Source organism: Aquarana catesbeiana, linkage group LG07 (assembly GCF_042186555.1).
Source record: "Aquarana catesbeiana isolate 2022-GZ linkage group LG07, ASM4218655v1, whole genome shotgun sequence".
Classification (NCBI taxonomy): Eukaryota; Metazoa; Chordata; class Amphibia; order Anura; family Ranidae; genus Aquarana; species Aquarana catesbeiana.
The window spans coordinates 246,425,745-246,446,749 of record NC_133330.1 but is presented as its reverse complement, the minus strand read 5'-3'; positions in this window follow the sequence as shown (position 1 = coordinate 246,446,749).

The window sequence follows — 21,005 nt, the reverse complement described above, 5'->3', positions numbered from 1 at the left end:
TGGCTTCACATCTATTCAATTTCAAGTGGACGCCACCCTTAAAATATTTGCATTTGACATTATAACAAGATATTTGGCTGGATTCAAGTTAAATTGAGATAAGATTTATTAGTCGCCTTGCTGACATTCACAATATTATCACAGATGGCAGAATATAGTCTTCTGCAGCTTCATTGTGCCAAGAGTTCCATCTTGTGGTGTATTTAAATATTGCAAGATGGGTTCACATCAAAATCTGCACCTAACTGTACAAGAAAATGGCAATCCTATATATAAAGAAGAATCAGAAAAACATTTAAGAACATACTCCATTTAAAGCGAAAGTAAAAAACAGACCTGTGTGAGTGGGTGTGTACAGAATGCCCCTTTGAAATCTAATGTATTGCTTGTGTGATTGGCTCGCTGCCTTTTCAAGAAGTCTGCACTGAGATGCAAGTGAAGTTTCAGGCATCCCCTGCAACAAGAGTTTCATTTTTGGTGAGATGCTCTCTGCTTACCCACTTCTAAAATGATTCAGACACTGCAGCTTTTCTCATTACATCAGTAATCTTGATCAGCTAGTGATGATTACAAAAGGACGCTTTCATTCAAGAATTAGCGTGAGAAAGGACACAACGAAACTAACGTTGGTTTCTACAGAACAAAAGAAGGTACAAAACAGTAAAAAAATATGCTAAAATCCTAGTAATATATAACTAATTTATAGGCGATTGTTTTTTTCTTAGCAAAACTGCGTTAAGCTTTTACATGCAACATGAACAATGACATGTTCATGGGATGCGTTTTTTGCATATTAATGGTATTGCCATTGCTGGTAACAAGTTTGTTAAACATAAACAGTTTCATTCATTTGTCAGCTCTATGAAAACAGGCGTTTTTCGTATACTTTTTGTGTACATATTTTTACCCAGGTCAGCAACCTCTACTTGCCTCACACAATTACACCTTTAAATATTTTATGAGTCCTTATACACATGAGCCTTAACTTGTATAAGGCATTTTGGGCATGGGGCTATCTACCTGCAGTGTGTCCTCCCTGGTGTTTTAGTACATCCAGGAGGGATGGGTAAAGTGTCTAACCCCCCCTGCTGCCTGCAGCCTCTCAGTCTATTGCAGGCTGGACACTCACCTGTCCCTCCCAGGCACACTGAAATGTTGGGAGGGATGCATTGCAGCTAGATGGCCCCATGTGCAAGGGGACTGAGGCTTGGTTCACACTGGTGAGACTTTGAAATCACGCTACTTCATTGGGATTTTAAAGCCACAGATTGGTGCGATTTGCACTGCAGATTTCATTTCGGCTTGCAACTTCATTTAACAGAAATCTATGCAAGTTACAATGAAATCTGAAAAAAGTAGTGCAGGAACCTTTCTCATAATCGCTGTGACATGAGACGTGGCAATATGAACGGTTTCATTGCTGGCAATGGGGTGCAACTTGTCGTACAATTTGAAACTGTCTAATCGCATGACAAATTGCATCAGTGTGGACGAGGGCTTACTGCAATGTACACAACAATCTTTTAAAGACATATAAAAACCTTTTAGTAAATTTCAAGCAACTTCAAGCAAGCCTTTAGAGTGCCATTCATGCCTATGCCCACATTTTATAATACGCATTTTCGTGCACTGATGCAAGTTGGTGTCCATGCAATTTTATGTGTTCCATCCATTTCCTATGGGACTTTAATGCACATTCATGCATCACTATAAGAATATGACCCTAAAGCAACAAATACATAGCTCCCAATTGTCCCTGATTTCAGGGGATTGTTCATGATTTGGAACAAACTCCCTCTGTCCCTCTTTCCTCCTTATTTGTCCCTCATTTCGGTCTGATATAGTTGTATATAAAAGGGGTATGTGCAACTTAGAGGGCCCACAGGAAAAGGATAGGTGAGCTCAAAAATGCAGCATAACGTGCATTGATGCATAGGTGTTTATGTTCCCTTAAAGTGATTGTAAAGGCTGAACTTTGTTTCCTCTAAAATTAAAAAAAGAGGTTTATATTGACTTGCTCTGTGCATGGATATTGCACAGAGTGCGCCAGATCTCCTCTTCTGGGGTTCCCCGCCAACGCTTTCCGCTATGCCTCTTTTGTGTGCTACCATAGCAAGCCATTTGCTGTGGGGGCACACTTGCGGGTGTGCTCTTGAGCAGGATGGTGTGTGTCCATAGACACATATTGGGGGTTATTTACGAAAGGCGAATCCACTTTGCACTGCAAGTGCACTGAAAGTGCACTTGGAAGTGCAGTCCCTCTAAATCTAAGGGGTAAATCTGAAATGAGTGGAAGCTCTGCTGATTTTTTTCATCCAATCATGTGTAAGTTAAAATGCTGTTTTTTATTTTCCTTGCATGTCCCCCTTTGGATCTACAGCGACTTTACTTCCAAGTGCACTTTCAGTTCACAGTGGATTTGCCTTTAGTAAATAACCCCCATAGTGTGGTTCGGCCCTTCCCGCTGCTCCCTCCTTACTGGATTTGATTGACAGCAGCAGGAGCCAGTGACTCCTGCTACTCTAATGCCGCATACACACGATCGCACATTCCGACAACAAAATCCATGTTTTTTTTTTCCGAAGGATGTTGGCTCAAACTTGTCTTGCATACACACGGTCACATAAATTTTGTCAGAAATTCCGAACGTCAAGAACGCGGTGACGTACAACACGTACGACGAGCTGAGAAAAATGAAGTTCAATAACCAGTGCGGCTCTTCTGCTTGATTCTAAGCATGCGTGGAATTTTGTGCGTCGGAATTGTGTACACACGATCGGAATTTCCGACAACAGATTTTGTTGTCGGAAAGTTTGATCCAGATCTCAAATTTTGTTTGTTGGAAATTCCGACAGAAAATGTCTGATGGAGTCTACACAGGGTCGGAATTTCCGACAACGAGCTCCCAACAAAAATTTTCCGTTGGAAAATCCGACCGTGTGTACGCAGCATTAGTTTGTCCTGGGAGAGCAGGAAGAGAGACCAGGCGGAAGGTTGTTGTACTTTAAACTAAAGGCAAAACTTTTTTTTTTTGGACAGAGTGGAGAGGGATTAGAACACCTGTCAGTTTTTATTGCTGCCTGTACCCCTATTAGGGAGATTCACACTCTCTATTTGTGATGTTTCAGTTATCCTTAAAAATGAAAGTAAAATACATTTCTAAATGTTGGGTTGACATCAGAACACTAGAAGGAAATCTTTCAATGGGGACACTAGTTCTTGTGACTTTGGTGACACACAGGGATTTATATACCTATACCTTACTCAATCCAAAATGGTAAAAAAAAGTTTTGCCTTTAGTTTCACTTTAATGCAAGTAATATGTTAAGGTAAAAAAGGTAAAAGAGGTTTTGACTTTTAAAACTCTCTTCAGCTCCAGTGTGCAGATCCTAGCAGAGTATAAAGGAGAGTGGCTAGCGATATCCATTATAAATGAGCCCATAACCAGAAGTTTATGCCATTTCCCTTTTCATGTGACATTGAGGGTTATTTACAAAAGGCAAATCCACTTTGCACTACAAGTGCAAACTACAAGTGCAAAGTGCACTTGAAATTGCACTGAAAGTGCACTTGGAAGTGCAATCGCTGTAAATCTGAGGGGTAGATATGAAATGAGGGGAAGCTCTGATTGGATTTTATTATCCAATCATGTGCAAGCTAAAATGCTGTTTTTTTATTTTCCTTGCATGCCCCCCTTGGATCTACAGCGACTGCACTTCCAAGTGCACTTTCAGTGCAATTTCAAGTGCACTTTGCACTTGTAGTGAATTTGCCTTTGGTAAATAACCCGCATGGTGTCAGTTTTAATATCTGCCTTGAAGTATAGGTAAACGATCACCTTGTAAAACAACCCATTTAGTTTAAAATAGAAATAAAAGGCAAAACATATAAACACTTTGGGGGTTATTTACGAAAGGCAAATCCACTTTGCACTACAAGTGCACTTGGAAGTGCAGTCGCTGTAAATCTGAGGGGTAGATCTGAAATTAGGGGAAGCTCTGATTGGATTTTATTATCCAATCATGTGCAAGCTAAAATGCTGTTTTTTTATTTTCCTTGCATGCCCCCCTTGGATCTACAGCGACTGCACTTCCAAGTGCACTTTCAGTGCAATTTCAAGTGCACTTTGCACTTGTAGTGAATTTGCCTTTGGTAAATAACCCGCATGGTGTCAGTTTTAATATCTGCCTTGAAGTATAGGTAAACGATCACCTTGTAAAACAACCCATTTAGTTTAAAATAGAAATAAAAGGCAAAACATATAAACACTTTGGGGGTTATTTACGAAAGGCAAATCCACTTTGCACTACAAGTGCACTTGGAAGTGCAGTCGCTGTAAATCTGAGGGGTAGATCTGAAATTAGGGGAAGCTCTGCTGATTTTATCATCCAATCATGTGCAAGCTAAAATGGTGTGTGTGTGTGTGTGTGTGTGTGTGTGTGTGTGTGTGTGTGTGTGTGTGTGTGTGTGTGTGTGTGTGTGTGTGTGTGTGTGTGTGTGTGTGTGTGTGTGTGTGTGTGTGTGTGTGTGTGTGTGTGTGTGTGTGTGTGTGTGTGCAGAGGGACTGGCAAACACACCAGGGATCTCACACAAAGGAAGCAATACAAAGAGAACAGGATACCCTTTCATACAAGTACATGGTACAGCAGCCACATATCAGGAATATGAAATGTTGGGTTTACATGCTTTTAAAAAATATATATAATTGGAATTCAATTTGAAGCAAGCATGATTCATTCTATGCTGGTGCAGGGCAGTCTCAGGCCAGTGTCTAATTTCACACAACCTCAACACGAATAGGGGAAAAAACAAGTCTGGATTGTTTCTACAGATCTTTTATTGCCTCCTGTGTAGTTTTTTAGATGTTGGTTTTTCCTTGTGTTCCGGGCTGCCTTAATAAACATTGCAGGATCCCTGTGCAGAAATAAAAATGAATGTCATTTTTGAAAACTGTTGAGGTCTAGGTGTCTATTATTTCCAGTATATGTTGGTAAAGCCGGCTGAGATTTGAACCGCATGTGGGCAGGCTGAGTGTACCAAGTTGATTAATCGATCAACTTGGGTACAACCAGCCTGTCGGATTTACTTGCGATTATCTCTAGCTGCTAGCTAGCTGCTAGCAATAGTCACGGTCTTCTACAATGTCTCGGCAGGAGGGATGACCCTGTCAACACTGTCTGTGTTGATGGGGGAATCGTGTGAATTTCTTTCCTGCAACCCATAGTTGCAGGAAAGACATTTGCACCGTCTTTGGGCTGCCTAAGGCAGCCCATAGACAGTGTGACTTTCTTTCCTGCAACCAGGGGTTGCAGGAAAGAAATTTGCATGATTCCCCCATCAACACAGACAGTGTTGACAGGATCATCCCTCCTGCCAAGCAGTTGTCTTGGAGATTGTCGGCCGAGACTCGAACCATTAATGGGCAGGCTGAATGTACCAAGTTGAACGATTGATCAACTTGGGTACAACCAGCCTGCTGAATTCGCTTCTGCTTATCGCACGCAGCTTCTATAGCTGCTATCTTCTCCCCCAGGAGAAGACAGTGATTATGGCTAGCAGCTATAGCAGCCGCTTGCAATAAGAAGAAGCGAATCTGGCAGGCTGGTTGTACCCAAGTTGATCAGTCGTTCAACTTGGTCCATTCAGCCTGCCCATTAATGGTTCGAATCCCGACTGGTTCAGCAGATTCGAACTGTGTATGGCCATCCTAAGGCCTCTTTCACACGGACGATCCGTATGTCCGTTTTTCATCCTTTCGTTTTCGGATGAAAAACGGACATACATTCATCCCTATGGAGCGTCGGATGTCAGCGGTGACATGTCCGCTGACATCCGACCCGCTCCGATCCGAAAAGTGTAACGGAGGAAAAACCTACTTTTCCATCTGTTTTCGGATCGGATCGGGTGACGACAGACACTACGGTCCGTCATCATCCGATCCCCCCATAGGGGAGAGCGGCGCTCTGACAGGTCCGCCGCTGCACAGCGTGCAGCGATGGACCTGTCATCTTCCTGCAAAGCGGGTGTTCACGGGGCGGATCATGACTGATCTGCCCCGTGTGAAAGAGCCCTAAGAGTATGTAAGAAAGATTACAATCAAGGATTAACCACTTGCTTACTGGGCACCTAAACCCCCCTCCTGCCCAGATCTATTTTCAGCTTTTAGCGCTGTTACTCTTTGAATGACAATTGCGCGGTCATACAACACTGTACCTAAATGCATTTTTTTTCATTTTTCCCCACAAATAGAGCTTTCTTTTATTTGATCACCTCTGGGTTTTTTATTTTTTGTTAAAAAAATTTAAAAAGAGCAAATTTAAAAAAAAAATACAAAACCATTTTATATTTTGTTAATAAATTTTGCAAACAGGTAATTTTTCTCCTTCATTGATGTACGTTGATGAGGCTACACTGATGGACACTGAAAGGCTGCACTGATGGGCACTCATAAGCTGCACTGATGGGCGCCGATAGGCTGCATTGATGGGCACTGATAAGGCAACACTGATGGGCACTTATAAGGTGGCACCGATGGGCACTAATAGGTGGCACTGGTGAGCACTGATGAGGTGGCACTGGTGAGCACTGATGAGGTGGCACTGGTGGGCACTGATAGGTGGCATTGGTGGGCACTGAGAGGTGGCACTGATGGGTGGCACTGTAAGGCACTGATAGGTGGCACTGATGGGTGGCAGTGATGGGCACTGATGGGTGGCAGTGATAGGCACTGATCGCCACTGGTAGGTGACACTGATTGGCAGCACAGCTAGGTGGCACTGATGGGGCACTGATTGGCACCACTGGTGGGCATTGATAATTGGCACTCGTGGGCATTGATAGGTGGCTCTGATTGCTGGCACTTATGTACTGGTGGGCACTGATTTGTGGCACTGGCAGGTGGCACTGGCAGGAGGTACTGGTGGGCACATATGAGGTGGCTTCCCCTCTTCCTCTTCAGGACCGATGTCCCTTCAACAGAAGCCGGTGATCAGCTTTTTTTCTCCTCATGCTGTCAGCATGAGAAGAAAAGAAAACGATTACCGATCTTCTGTTTACATCACGTGATCAGCTGTCATTGGCTCACGTGGTAAGGGGTCGGGATCGACCCCTTACTCCGATCTGTGATCACGCGAGTCTCATTGACTCGGGTGATCACAGCACGCATGCCCATCAGGGGACATGGCGAGCGTGCAAAGGGGAGGACATCTATTGACGGTCTCCCGGCAAAGCAGATATGCGCTGTAACCGTCATTTGACTATAGCGCGGATCTGAAGGGGTTAAAAACATAGAAACTTCCAGCTAAGAATATCCCCCAAAATATTAAAAGTAACCAAATCCAAAATGGGGAAAATAAACTGTCAGTACATTTATAAATGGGGAATGGTTAAAATTCAAAATACAGCACTGTAATCACTAGTTGGTGGCGTCTTCTGAATAAGATTAGATGAATAAAAGTGTAAACAATGAAGTGTGAGGTCCAGTGTATAGGTTATCAGTTGTCTAAACATTTTGTAAACCAAAAATGTAATCATGTGCAAAATAGACACAGAACCGAGAAAATGCCTATTGTTTACTAACTGTGAAAGTGTATTGCTGCCCATTTACAAAAATTCCTGTTGTGGGTGGCCCCGTCTGCACCACCCAGTTTGACAAAACCTTACTGAAAAATCTAAAGAGCTGTGTTGAAAATTGTTGAACAATGAACTGTTATGGGTACTCAAGCAACCTCAGGCGCTGCAACTGCTTGAATACAATGGCTGACAGGGGAGATTACTCCACTAAAGCTGGCTATAGATGGGTAGAATTTCGAATAAAAATTCCTGGAAAAAGAAGGTTCGTTTGTTCGTTTTCTAAGCATTAGTGGAGTCAAAACGACATTCGTTTTAAACCGCAGTGACGAGATAATTAGAAGGAGCAGGTTGTAAATTTGTTTTCAAAGGAACGAATTTCTAATGCCGCGTACACACGGTCGGACTTTTCGTCTACAAAAGTCCGACAGCCTGTCCGACAGACTTCCTGCGGACTTTCGGCGGACTTGCAGCAGACTTTCTAACGAACGGACTTGCCTACACACGACCACACAAAAGTCCGACGGATTCGTACGTGATGACGTACACCGGACTAAAATAAGGAAGTTCATAGCCAGTAGCCAATAGCTGCCCTAGCATGGGTTTTTGTCCGTCGGACTAGCACACAGACGAGCGGATTTCGGGGTCCGTCGTAGTTACGACGTAAAGATTTGAAGCATGTTTCAAATCTAAAGTCCGTCGGATTTGAGGCTGAAAAAGTCTGCTGAAAGTCCGGAGAAGCCCACACACGATCGGATTACCAGCCAGCTTTAGTCCGTCGGCGTCCGTTGGACTTTTGTAGACGAAAAGTCCGACCGTGTGTACGCGGCATAACAGTGTATATGGTTTTTGTTTGGTAAAGTTCATTCCTTCCAAAATCAAATGTTAAAAGCAAACAAAAACTTTCAAAGGGAAAATAAATGTTCTGAGAACTTTCATACAAATTTTTCTAAGACTCTTCCTAAAAATTTTCGTTTCAAATTCTATCTATCTATGGCCAGCTTTATGCTGTGCAACATGGATGGAGGTATCTATTGATTTTCTCTCATTAAGGCCGCGGGCTGAATGTAAGAAATCTAGTTGTGTATGGTTAGGCTTATGCCGTGTACACACAAGCAGAATTTCCGACAGAAAGAGTCCGTTGGGAGCTTTCCATCGTATATTCCGACCGTGTGTATGCCCCATCTGACTTTTTCTGTCGAAAATTCAATATTTTTCAGACGAAAAAATTACTATTGGAAAAAATGCTCGTCTGTATGCTGTTCCGACGCACCAAAAACGACGCATGCTCTGAAGCAAGTATGAGACGGAAGCTATTGGCTACTGGCTATTGAACTTCCGTTTTCTAGTCCCGTCGTACGTGTTGTACGTCACCGCGTTCTGGAAGGTCGGAATTTGGTGTGACCGTGTGTATGCAAGACAGCTTGAGCGGAATTCCGTCGGAAAAACCTTCAGAGTTTATTCCGACGACAAAACCGGTCGCGTGTACAGGGTATTAGGCTTGATTCAGATGGGCGTTGACACCCATTCTGCCTGCAGACTGCCCTTGCTATTGCGCCTGCATCTGATCTGGACTGCATGCAGACAGCCTATAGAGGTAGATACAGATGCAGTGGCTGCATTGACATAGCCGGACACACTCTACATTTGGATCTATGCACATGCTTCTACATGCATGTCATATGATATGTGGTTGTGTCCATGTAGCCACTGTGTCTTTATCAATCTCTATAGGCTGCCTGTGCGCAGCCTGAAACCGATGCAGGCACAATAACAAACACAGCCTGCATGCAGAATGGAGGTCAACACCCATTTGAATGAAGCCTTATATAAAATCATTTATTTATGGCATTTTTTCCTTTAATCTGTTCTTTATAAAGGTGCAGAACTGCAAGCTATACAAAGATCTTTAGGCCATATAAATGTCTGCATACATGTAAATATCTATTCTTTCTTCTCCTGCTGCCCATTCTACCATGGGTGAGAAATAAGTGAAGTGAAACTGCAACCTCTGAAAATAAAAAAAAAATCTGCTGCAGCTGCTACAATTGCTCAATCTCCGGTGCTGACCCCACTGAAAAAAGTTTCTTCATTGATTAGCGATGGAGAAATACTTAATCAAGTCTGGAACTCTGAAAGAGAAACTGTTAAATGAAAAGCAAGGAAGCAAGTGAAAGTACAAAGAAGATTACAATCGCTTCAATCTGATTTGCTCTCAAAAGCAGGCACATCCTTCACATTAAATTTAAAATTAAATATATAAGTTCTTCACCACAAAAATTGTTCAGTCTTTTCAGGTGTGCCGTGAAAATTTTTAGATCTTTTTTGTGCGCCGCAAGACAAAAAGTTTGAGAAGCACTGATCTAGGAGAATACCACAGGGGCTCATTTGGGAGAGGATCACTGAGTGATTAATTTGTGAACTTGTTTCTCAAACACCTGAGACAACTGACTTAAGGCTCTTTCACGCGGACGTGTACGGAGCCCACTCTGCTCAGCAGGGGATCGCTCCGTTGATGCCTGTTGAGCAGGCAAATGACAGGTCCCTCTCTGCACACTGTGCAGGGACGGACCTGTCAGATCGCCACTCTCCCCTATGGGGAGAGTCCGTCGTCACCCGATCCGCAGACGGATGGAAAAGTAGGTTTTTCCTCTGTCACACTTTTTCGGATCGGAGCGGGTCGGATGTCAGCGGACATGTCACCGCTGACATCCGACGCTCCATAGAGGTCTATGGAACGTCCGTTCAGGTCCGCCTAAAAAACTGACAGGCGGACCTGAACAGATCGTCCGTGGGAAAGAGGCCTTATGCCATCACACAAATCAGTTCACATCTTGTTTTCTAACACTGGACTTTGTTTTGTTTGACAATTGCAACTTTTTATATGGATTTATATGAATTTGTTACAATGTTTCTTTTCATCGCATCTATTGTAGCACTTGCAGGGTAAGATATCTCGTTTTTGATGTTTCAGTATGGCTCTCAATGGAGTTGGTTCACACATTTCTATGGTGGCTGCGGAATGAATTGCACAAGAGTTCTGTGCGTTTTTGGCTCCATTTCAGGTTCAAATTCAGGCAAAAATTCAGGCCTGATTAATAAAACGGAGAACAAGGATGCACCAGACCATTGCTGTGAGCCGCATGCGAATTAATTGTGAACCCAGCCTTAGAGGGAGCATTTAGTGCAATTTTTATAAGGTTTTATACTATACAGTATAAGTACCCCCTTTCATGAACCCTATTCTCTTTCCCTCTCCCCCTGCCCAGCAGTTTTCTCCTGGTGTCTTCTATCCTCATATTTTCTTTCACCTACAGTATGTCTAAAGCTAGCCATACTCTATTCGTTTTTTTTTTTTTATTCAGCCTGCCGGCTGAATAAAAAAAAAAAAAGTCCAACAGATTCCCCATCTGTGCTATACAGGGCAGGTGTAAGAATCTCCCTGCTGGCAGTGGCTTTCAGAATACTAAAATATTGGCTGCAAAACAAAAGTGAGTACACCCCTAAGTGAAAATGTCCAAACTGGGCCCAATTAGCCATTTTCCCTCCCCGGTGTCACGTGACTTGTTATGCCACGTACACCCGATCGGTTTTCTCGTCGGAAAAAGATATAACGGCTTTTCCGACGGGATTTCGCTCAAGTTTGCCTTGCATACACACGGTCACACAAAAGTTCGCTGAAATTATGACTGTCAAGAACGCGGTGACATACAACACTACGAAGAGCCGAGAAAATTACGTTCAATGCTTCCGAGCATGCGTCGAATTGTTTCTAAACATGCCTAGGGATTTTGCGCGTCGGAATTGCCACAGACGATTGCATTTTCGGATAGGAACTTTTCCCGACTGAAAAATCGAGAGCATGTTCTCAATCTTTTGCTGGCTGGAATTCCGCCAGCAAAAGACCGATGGAGCATACACACGGTCGCATTTTCCGACAAAAAACTCTCATCAGGCTTTTGCGGGCCGAAATTCCGACCATGTGTACGCGGCATTAGTATTACAAGGTCTCAGGTGTGAATGAGGAGCAGGTGTGTTAAATTTGGTGTTATCACTTTCACTCTCTCATACTGGTTACTGGAAGTTCAACATGGCACCTCATGGTAAAGAACTCTCTGAGGATCTAAAAAAAAGAATTGTTGCTCTACATAAAGATGGCCTAGGGCAGTGATGGCAAACCTTGGCACCCCAGATGTTTTGGAACTACATTTCCCACGATGCTCATGCACTCTGCAGTGTAGTTGAGCATCATGGGAATTGTAGTTCCAAAACATCTGGGGTGCCAAGGTTCGCCATCACTGGCCTAGGGTATAAGAAGATTGCCAAGACCCTGAAACTGAGCTGCAGCACAGTGGCCAAGACCATACAGCGGTTTAACAGGACAGGTTCCACTCAGAACAGGCCTAGCCGTGGTCAACCAAAGAAGTTGAGTGCACATGCTCAGTGTCATATCCAGAGCTTGTCTTTGGGAAATAGATGTATGAGTGTGGCCAGCATTGCTGCAGAGGTTGAAGTGGTGGGGGGTCAGCCTGTCAGTGCTCAGACCATACGCTGCATGCTGCATCAAATTGGTCTGCATGGCTGTCGACCCAGAAGGAAGCCTCTTCTAAAGATGATGTACAAGAAAGCCCGCAAACAGTTTGCTGAAGACAAGCAGACTAAGGACATGGATTACTGGAAGCATGTCCTGTGGTCTGATGAGACCAAGATAAACTTATTTGGTTCAGATGTTGTCAAGCGTGTGTGGGGGGAACCATGTGAGGAGTACAAAGACAAGTGTGTCTTGCCTACAGTCAAGCATGGTGGTGGGAGTGTCAAGGTCTGGGGCTACATGAGTGCTGCCGGCAATGGGGAGCTACATTTCATTGAGGGAACCATGAATGCCAACATAAACTGTGACATACTGAAGCAGAGCATGATCCCCTCCCTTTGAAGACTGGGCCGCAGGGCAGTATTCCGACATGATAATGACCCCAAACACATCTCCAAGACGATCACTGCCTTGCTAAAGAAGCTGAGGGTAAAGGTGATGGACTGGTCAAGCAAGTCTCCAGACCTAAACCCTATTGAGCATCTGTAGGGCATCCTCAAATGGAAGGTGGAGGAGTGTAAGGTCTCTAACATCCACCAGCTCTGTGATGTCATCATGGAAGAGGACTCCAGTGGCAACCTGTGAAGCTCTGGTGAACTCCATGCCCAAGAGGGTTAGGGCAGTTCTGATAAATAATGGTGGCCACACAAAATATTGACACTTTGGGCCCAATTTGGACATTTTCACTTAGGGGTGTGCTCACTTTTGTTACCAGCGTTTTAGACATTAATGGCTGTGTGTTGAGTTATTTTGAGGGGACAGCAAATTGACACTGTTATACAAGCTGTACAAGCACTACTTTACATTGTAGCAAAGTGTCATTTTATCAGTGCCGGTTCACACTAAGGCAACTTGTTGCCCCAAGTCGCTGGCCATAAGAAATTCCACTGAAGTGAATGAGAGCCGTCTTAATGAACACTACTGAAGTTGCTCCGACTTCAGAAAAGGTTCCTGTACTAATTCAAGGCGACTTCTAGGCAACTTGTACCCATAGATTTCAATGGAAGTTGCCTCCAAGTCGGATCTCCATCTATATTGAAGCGACTTTACAGGACGTTTACCCAGACCCCCTCCCTCCCACAGAGCTGATTATTCTGTGATTGGCCACAGCCAAAGTCTCCTGTCCTGGAGGCAACTTTAAGTTGTGTTGTAATTTGCGCAAAGTCATGCTGAAGTCGCCTCCAAATCGCCTTGCAAAGTCGCGCTGTAAGTTGGGCTGCCCCTGTGTGAACCAAGCCTCAGTGTTGTCACATGAAAAGATATAATCAAATATTTACAAAAATGTGAGGGTGTACTCACATACTGTATATCATCAGATGTGTGTCAAATTTCCTTAAGCCTCGTTCACACAGACACTGAGGTCCATAAATGGCCCATTTTTTTCAGTGTCTCTAGACTCAAGGTGCTGTAAACAGGCATCCCATTTAGGCCCTTTGGGTCGTTCGTCCTAATGTGACAGGCTTGCTGATATACAGTGGATATAAAAAGTCTACACACCCCTGTTAAAATGTCAGGTTTCTGTGTTGTAAAAAAATGAGACAAAGATAAATAATTTCAGAACTTTTTTCCACCTTTAATGTGACCTATAAACTGTACAAATCAGTTAAACAACAAACTGAAATCTTTTAGGTGGAGGGAAGTAAAAATAAAAAAATAAAATAATATGGTTGCATAAGTGTGCAAACCCTTAACTGGTTCCCGACCGAGTCACGTCTTTTTATGGGGGCAGAATGGCACCTCTGTGCGAAACTCCGTAGGGTACTGGGTTCCCTTTAAGAGCCAAAGGGCGCGCGCGCACCACCGGAGGCAGGCGAGCGGCCACTTCACAGCCGGGGACCCGATGCGCATGGACGGCGGGTGCAATTGCCGCACGCCACGGGCGTTCGCGTGCACGAGAGCCAGCATGGGGATTTGTGTGTGTAAACACACAACCTGTTCTGTCAGGGGAGAGGAGACATGTCGTTTGTTCCTACTAAGTAGGAACAACAATATGTCTTCTCCCCTAGTCAGTCATATCCCCATACAGTTAGAACAAACTGAGGGAACACACATTCAACCCCTTGATCACCCCCTAGTGTTAACCCCTTCCCTGCCAGTGACATTTATACAGTGATCAGTGCATATTTATAGCACTGATCACTGTATAAATGTTAATGGTCCCAAAAATGTGTCAAAAGTGTCTGATCTGTCCATCGCAATGTCGCAGTACCACTAAAAATCGCAGATCACTGCCATTACTAGTTAAAAAAAAATAATAATAATAAAAATGCCATAAATCTTTCCCATAGTTTGTAGATGTTATAACTTTTGCGCAAACCAATCAATATACGCTTATTGTGATTTTTTTTACCAAAAATAAGTAGAAGAATACATATTGACCTAAACTGATAAAGAAATTTGTTTTTGTTTTTTAAATTTGGGGATAGTTATTATAGCAAAAAGTAAAAAATATTGTATTTTTTTCAAAATTGTCGCTTTTTTTTGTTTATAGCGCAGAAAATAAAAACAGCAGAGGTGATCAAATACCACCAAATGAAAGCTCTATTTGTGGGGAAAAAAGGATGCAGATTTCTTTTGGGTACAGCGGCGCATGACCGCACAATTGTCAGTTAAAGCAACGCAGTTGCAAATTGTAAAAAGTGCTCTGGTCAGGAAGGGGGTAAAATCTTCTGGGGCTGAAGTGGTTAACTTTGTTGAAGCACCTTTTGATTTTATTAGAGTACTCAGTCCTTTTGGGTATGATTCTATCAGCATGGCATGGCACATCTTGACTTAATGAAGTTCCCCTTCAAGTTCAGCTTTCTAGCAGAAGCCTGAAGGTTTTGTGCCAATATTGACTGATATTTGGAACTGTTCATTATTCCCTCTACCTTGACTAGGGCCCCTGTTCCAGCTGAAGAAAAGCAATCCCAAAGCATGATGCTGCCACCACCATGCTTCACGGTGGGTATGGTGTTCTTTTGGTGATGTGCAGTGTTGTTTTTGCACAATTTAACTTGGCTTGGATGTTTTTCTTCCTAAGAAAAGGCTTCCTTCTTGCCACTCTACCCCATAGCTCAGACATATGAAGAACACGGGAGATTGTTGTCACATGTATCACACAGCCAGTACTTGCCAGATATTCCTGCAGCTCCTTTATTGTTGCTGTAGGCCTTTTGGTAGCCTCCCTGACCAGTTTTCTTCTTGTATTTTCATCAATTTTGGAGGGACGTCCAGTTCGTGGTAATGTCACCGTTGTGCCATATTTTCTCCACTTGATGACGACTGTCTTCACTGTGTTCCATGATATATATAATGCCTTGGAAATTTTTTTGTACCCTTCTCCTGACTGATACCTTTTAACAATGAGATCCCTCCGATGCTTTGGAATCTCTCTGCGGACCATGGCTTTTTCTGTAGGATGCGACTAAGAAAATGTCACGAAAGACCTACTAGAACAGCTGAACTTTATTTGGGGTTAATCAGAGGCACTTTAAATGATGGCAGGTGTGTACTGACTCCTATTCAACATGAGTTTGAATGTGATTGCATAATTCTGAACACAGCTACATCCCTAGTTATAAGAGGATGTGCACACTTATGCAACCACATTATTTTAGTTTTTTATTTTTACCCCCCCCCCCCCCCAAAAAAAAAAAAAGATTTCAGTTTGTTTTCTGTAATGATTTATATTTGTCTCATTTTTTACATCACAGAAACCTGAAATTTTAACAGAGATGTGTAGACTTTTTAAATCCACTGTAGGTGAACAGTCCCAAGCACACATTCTCTGCATTTTGGGCTTTTCAACTGCACCCACACGCTAGTCACATTAGGACAAGAAGCTATGATTTTGCAGTCATTGCTTCCTAATGGACTAACAGACTGCCTTCATGTGAACGAGGCCTTGTTGCGTGTGTGTTCTTATAGTTTTTTAAACAAAGAAAGAACTAAAAAATTACAGCAAACATCATTCCTGTGAGCTCAGAGCATCAAGGATCCCACCCTCTTTTTGCAGCATTTAGCATTTGCCTACTGCCAGTAGAAGAATAGGGGAAAGAAGACCTTGTGACAAAATTGGACCTGTCTGAAGTCACTGGCAATAAAGCAAAATATATAGTTTTTTTTTTTAAGATGGCAGGGGTACTCCAAGAGGTTTGGGGCCAGAAAATGGGGAAAAGAGGGGCCACCCTGCTGTTATTATTAGTATATTGATGCAAGGTCATCTGCTAACAGTATTTACCCCATCCCACCCATATTTAGTACTGTGGTGGGCAAATAAATGCACATATTCCAATACACCACTTTGGAGAACCTTCAGGAATATGTGCCAATGATTCTCTGCGCCTGCTGCGATTGTGGTACAGTCACACATCGGTGCATATGTGTTCTCAGGCCTCAAATTATTTTGTGTGAAATCTGCTGGCACTCAAGTGCTAAAAGAATACAACCCCACTGATAAGCCCTTGTCCAAATCACTTCAAATGATCCAATGGCACTGTTACTTGATAATATCCTCCGCTTTGTACCTCTCTAAAAACTGCTTAATCTAAAACTAAGGCTTCATGTACACTACAGCTCCTCAACCTGAGTTTAGGAGCTCTTGGCGTTTTTTTTGCCAAAGCTTCTAAACTCAACTCCATAAGGCTCCATTTAAATCTGTGATTTAAATCACGGGCAGAATCGCCACGATTCTGAACAGAATTCAGAATTGCGGCAAAATGCTGGACGCGTTTGTGCTGCAATTATTTCTCAATGGCACCCCAAATGTGATGCAACTTCTCAATGGCACCTTAATTGCAGGGCAATTTCACCGCGACTGTTGCGTGACAAATCGCAGCAAAATTGCGCAAACAAAATTGAGGGAACTTCTTTCAGGCAACACATGTCCAGAGATTTTGTTTGCATGTTCTTGCGACAATAGCGGCAAAATTGCCCTGCAATTAAGGTGCCATTGAGAAATAACGGCATCACAAATGCGCGCCGCATTTTGCCGTGATTCTGAATTGCGGGCAAAATCACCCAGGTGTGAATGGAGCCTAAAAGCCTGTGTGTCAATGTACACATAGGCTTTTAGGATCGTTTAGGAGCTGCTGCAGTTAGGGGTTTTATCCTAAAATATAACAAATATGGTATCCATCCAAATGGAGATAATCTCAATACACTGAATACAGATAACCAACTGTAGAACTTGTTCAGCCACCCTCAGTTATGAAACCTAATAATGCATTTTATATGACGCAATACTTGTTCTTAAAGTTTATCAATTCCATACATCATTAGGTCGATAAAAGGGTGGCTGAATGAGTCATACAGTTGATTATCTGTATCCAGTGTAGCGATACCCCCATAAGAGCTGCTGAGAATTGTGGTCCATCCCCAGCCAGGCACACACTTGCCATTCATCCAGAAACATGAATCAGTCCTTGTGCTTTGTTTGTGTTTGTTTTTATTGAGGGAGATTGAAAATGGATAGGGATGGGGACTTAGCCTCGGTTCACACCAGAGGCGGCACGACTTGCAGGTCGCCTCACCGAGGCGACCTGCACACGACTGCCGGGGGAACTTGCAAAACGACTTCTGTATAGAAGTCTATGCAAGTCGCCCCCAAAGTCGTACAGGAACCTTTTTCTAAGTCGGAGAACGGTTCCATTGTACTGAACGGGACGCTACTTGTCAGGCGACCTAAGTCGCCTGACAAGTCGTCCCAGTGTGAACCGAGGCTAATGAGATGCCCATGGAATCAAAACGTCAACAATTGGGACTTTATATACATCCTGTATATACATGAATCCTTTCCGTCTCCTGCACATCACTTCCTTTCTTCAGAGTATCACTTCTTACTCCTCCTGCACATCGCTTCCTCTCTTTCCCTCTCCAGACTAGCTAGCACTGTAGGCCTGACACTGGCTCAGCCAGGCCCAAAGCAAATGCCCTTTACAAGCAGGGACCTCGGGCCCCTATGGTGTAGCAAATAGAAAAGTCCCAGTGCTAGCTGTCCCTGTGGCTACTGCTCCCAGTAACACCTCTTCAGGCACTGCCAGCCCTCCTGGCTGCAGCTGCCTAGCTCCACTGCCCATGACACCACCATCCTCCAGACTGGCTTTGTACCCATCCCTGACTGCTCCACATCAGTCCTCTCAGGTGTGCCTCCCAGTCCTCCTGAAGTTGTGCTCAATCACCCTGTATAACCACTTGAAGGCTAGCGATGTACCGGTAGGTCGCTGTAAAGCAAGCGGTTAAGATGAAATGTATTAATTATGTGCCTGGTTCTGCAGGAATGAGTTTGTACTCCCAAGTATATGCAGCATGTGTGTATTCCATTGTTTTTAGTATATTTATATACTAGTATTCCACACCCAAAGCAGCCACAAAATGAATGTTTAGGCTTAGAATGCTTCATGAAGGTACAGGTAAAAAGTACATTTCCTGTTGGTTCTGAGTTTCTTATGCCGCGTACACACGAGCAGACTTTTCGACAGACTGAACTCCGAAGGACTTTTCGACGGAGTTCCAACGAAATGGACTTACCTACACACGATCACACCAAAGCCTGAATGATTCGAACGTGATGACGTACACCGGACTAGAATGAGGAAGTTCATAGCCAGTAGCCAATAGCTGCCCTTACGTCGTTTTTGGTCTGTCGGACTAGCATACAGACGAACGGATTTTTCGATAGGACTCTGGTTCGTCGGAAAGATTTAAAACATGTTCTATTTCTAAAGTCTGTCAGATTTTTCAACAGAAAAGGTCCGATGAAGCCCACACACGATCGAATTGTCCGACGGATTTGTTCCGTCGGACCTTTGCTGTCGAAAAGCCCGGTCGTGTGTACACGGCATTAGACCTTGAACGTATGGGGCAGATTAATAAAGCCACAGTATAGTCTTCAAGCAGTCAAGAAGTTGATTTAAAAAGACCTTGTTACCAAAATAAAAAACTTCAGGTAAAGGGACAAAAAAATCAAATATTTTAAATACTTACTTGCAGTGTTTCTTTTCCATTAACTATTTTTATTGATTTGCGATGTGCCTCTAAGCATACTTGCAAATTTGACTACTTTCAGTTCCCTAGCACAGCCCCCTTCCTCCTTGCATATCATAGCCCTATGCTTTCTGTAAGGCCCCTTTCACACTGGGGCGGTTTGCAGGCGTTATTGCGCTAAAAATACCGCCTGCAAACCGCCCCTAAACAGCCTCCGCTGTTTGTTCAGTGTGAAAGCCAGAGGGCTTTCACACTGAAGCGGTGCGCTGGCAGGACGGTAAAAAAAGTCCTGCGAGCCGCATCTTTGGAGCGGTGAAGGAGCGGTGTGTTCACCGCTCCTGCTCATTGAAATCAATGGGACAGCGCGGCTATACCGCGGCTATAGCCACGCTGTACGAGCGGTTTTAACCCTTTTTCGGCCACCAGCGGGGGTTAAAACCGCACCGCTAGCGGCCGAATACAGCCGCAAAAACGACGGTAAAACAGCGCTAAAAATAGCGTTGTTTTACCGCCGACGCCCCCACCGCCCCAGTGTGAAAGGGGCCTTAGTATCTAATTACTCTCTGTACTGACCAAGCTCCAAGAACCCTTCCCTCACCTCCATAGATAACCTGCTGCCAAGGTGAGCAAAGGGACTTTTGTTGTTGAAAAATTATACTTTATTTATATAAAATATATATAAAAACAGGTACTTAATCACAGCACATCCCATCCTGTATTGCTACACAGTGCATAAACACACCACATTGCAATACCGTTCCAATCACACAATAAATTACATGTACATATACATAGTGGTATGATGCCTATGTGCAGTGCCCCTGATCCCTCACATCATGCATGATGCCCCTTTACCCTGTTAACAGTACGTGGACCCTGAGATGCCACCAAAATACCAGGCAGGGCAAGGGATGAACTCTTAGCCTGCTCATCCTATATCGCACCACTACACAAAGCAAACTATTCCAAACTTTTCAAATGGCAACGTGTGTCATGGGGAATAGGAAGGAGGAAAAAGGGAGGGGGAAAGAGTTCACAGGCCAGGCCCAAATCTTTATGACAAAGACACATAAATGAAAGTGGGGGAAGGGGAAATCTCAGATGTCTTCTTTCTCCCTAAAGCCTAGTACACACAATAAGATTATCGGACACTGTGGTCCAGTCTGCAACACTTCTCAATGGACATTATCCCCCACCCCGATCACCATTCATGCCAGATCCTCGGGCCTGTTAGTGAGTCTTTTTGAAGAGACATTCCTCCAGAGCACCTTGGCCATAGATGTTTCGAATCTTGGCCAGTTCCTGCCGGATTCACTTGCGATTATCGCTAGCGGCTGATATAGCCACTAGCAATAATCACTGTTTTCTCCTGGTGAGGATAGCTTCCCCCACCGGGAGCAGACAAATGCTTAGCAGGAGGGATTCCCCTGTTAACACCGTTTGTGTTGATGAGAGAATCGCAAATTTCTTTCCTGCAGCTCCTGGTTGAAGGAAAGATATTAGCACTGTTTATGGCCTGCCTTACACCTCCAAACTGTGTATGGGGGTCTAATGCTGCGTACACACGACCGTTTTTTCCGTCAGAATAAACTCTGACGTTTTTTCTGACGGAGTTCTGCTGAAACGGACTTGCGTACACACGATCACACCAAAGTCCGATCGCTTAGAACGCGGTGATGTACAACACGTACGACGGGACTAGAAAAAGAAAGTTAAATAGCCAGTAGCCAATAGCTGCCCTTCCATCGTTTTTGGTCAGTCGGAATAGCATACAGACGAGCGGTTTTCCCGATAGGAATTGATTCCGTTGCAAAGATTTAAAACATGTTCTATTTCTAGGTCCTTCAGAATTTTCGAAACAAAAAGTCCGATGAAGCCC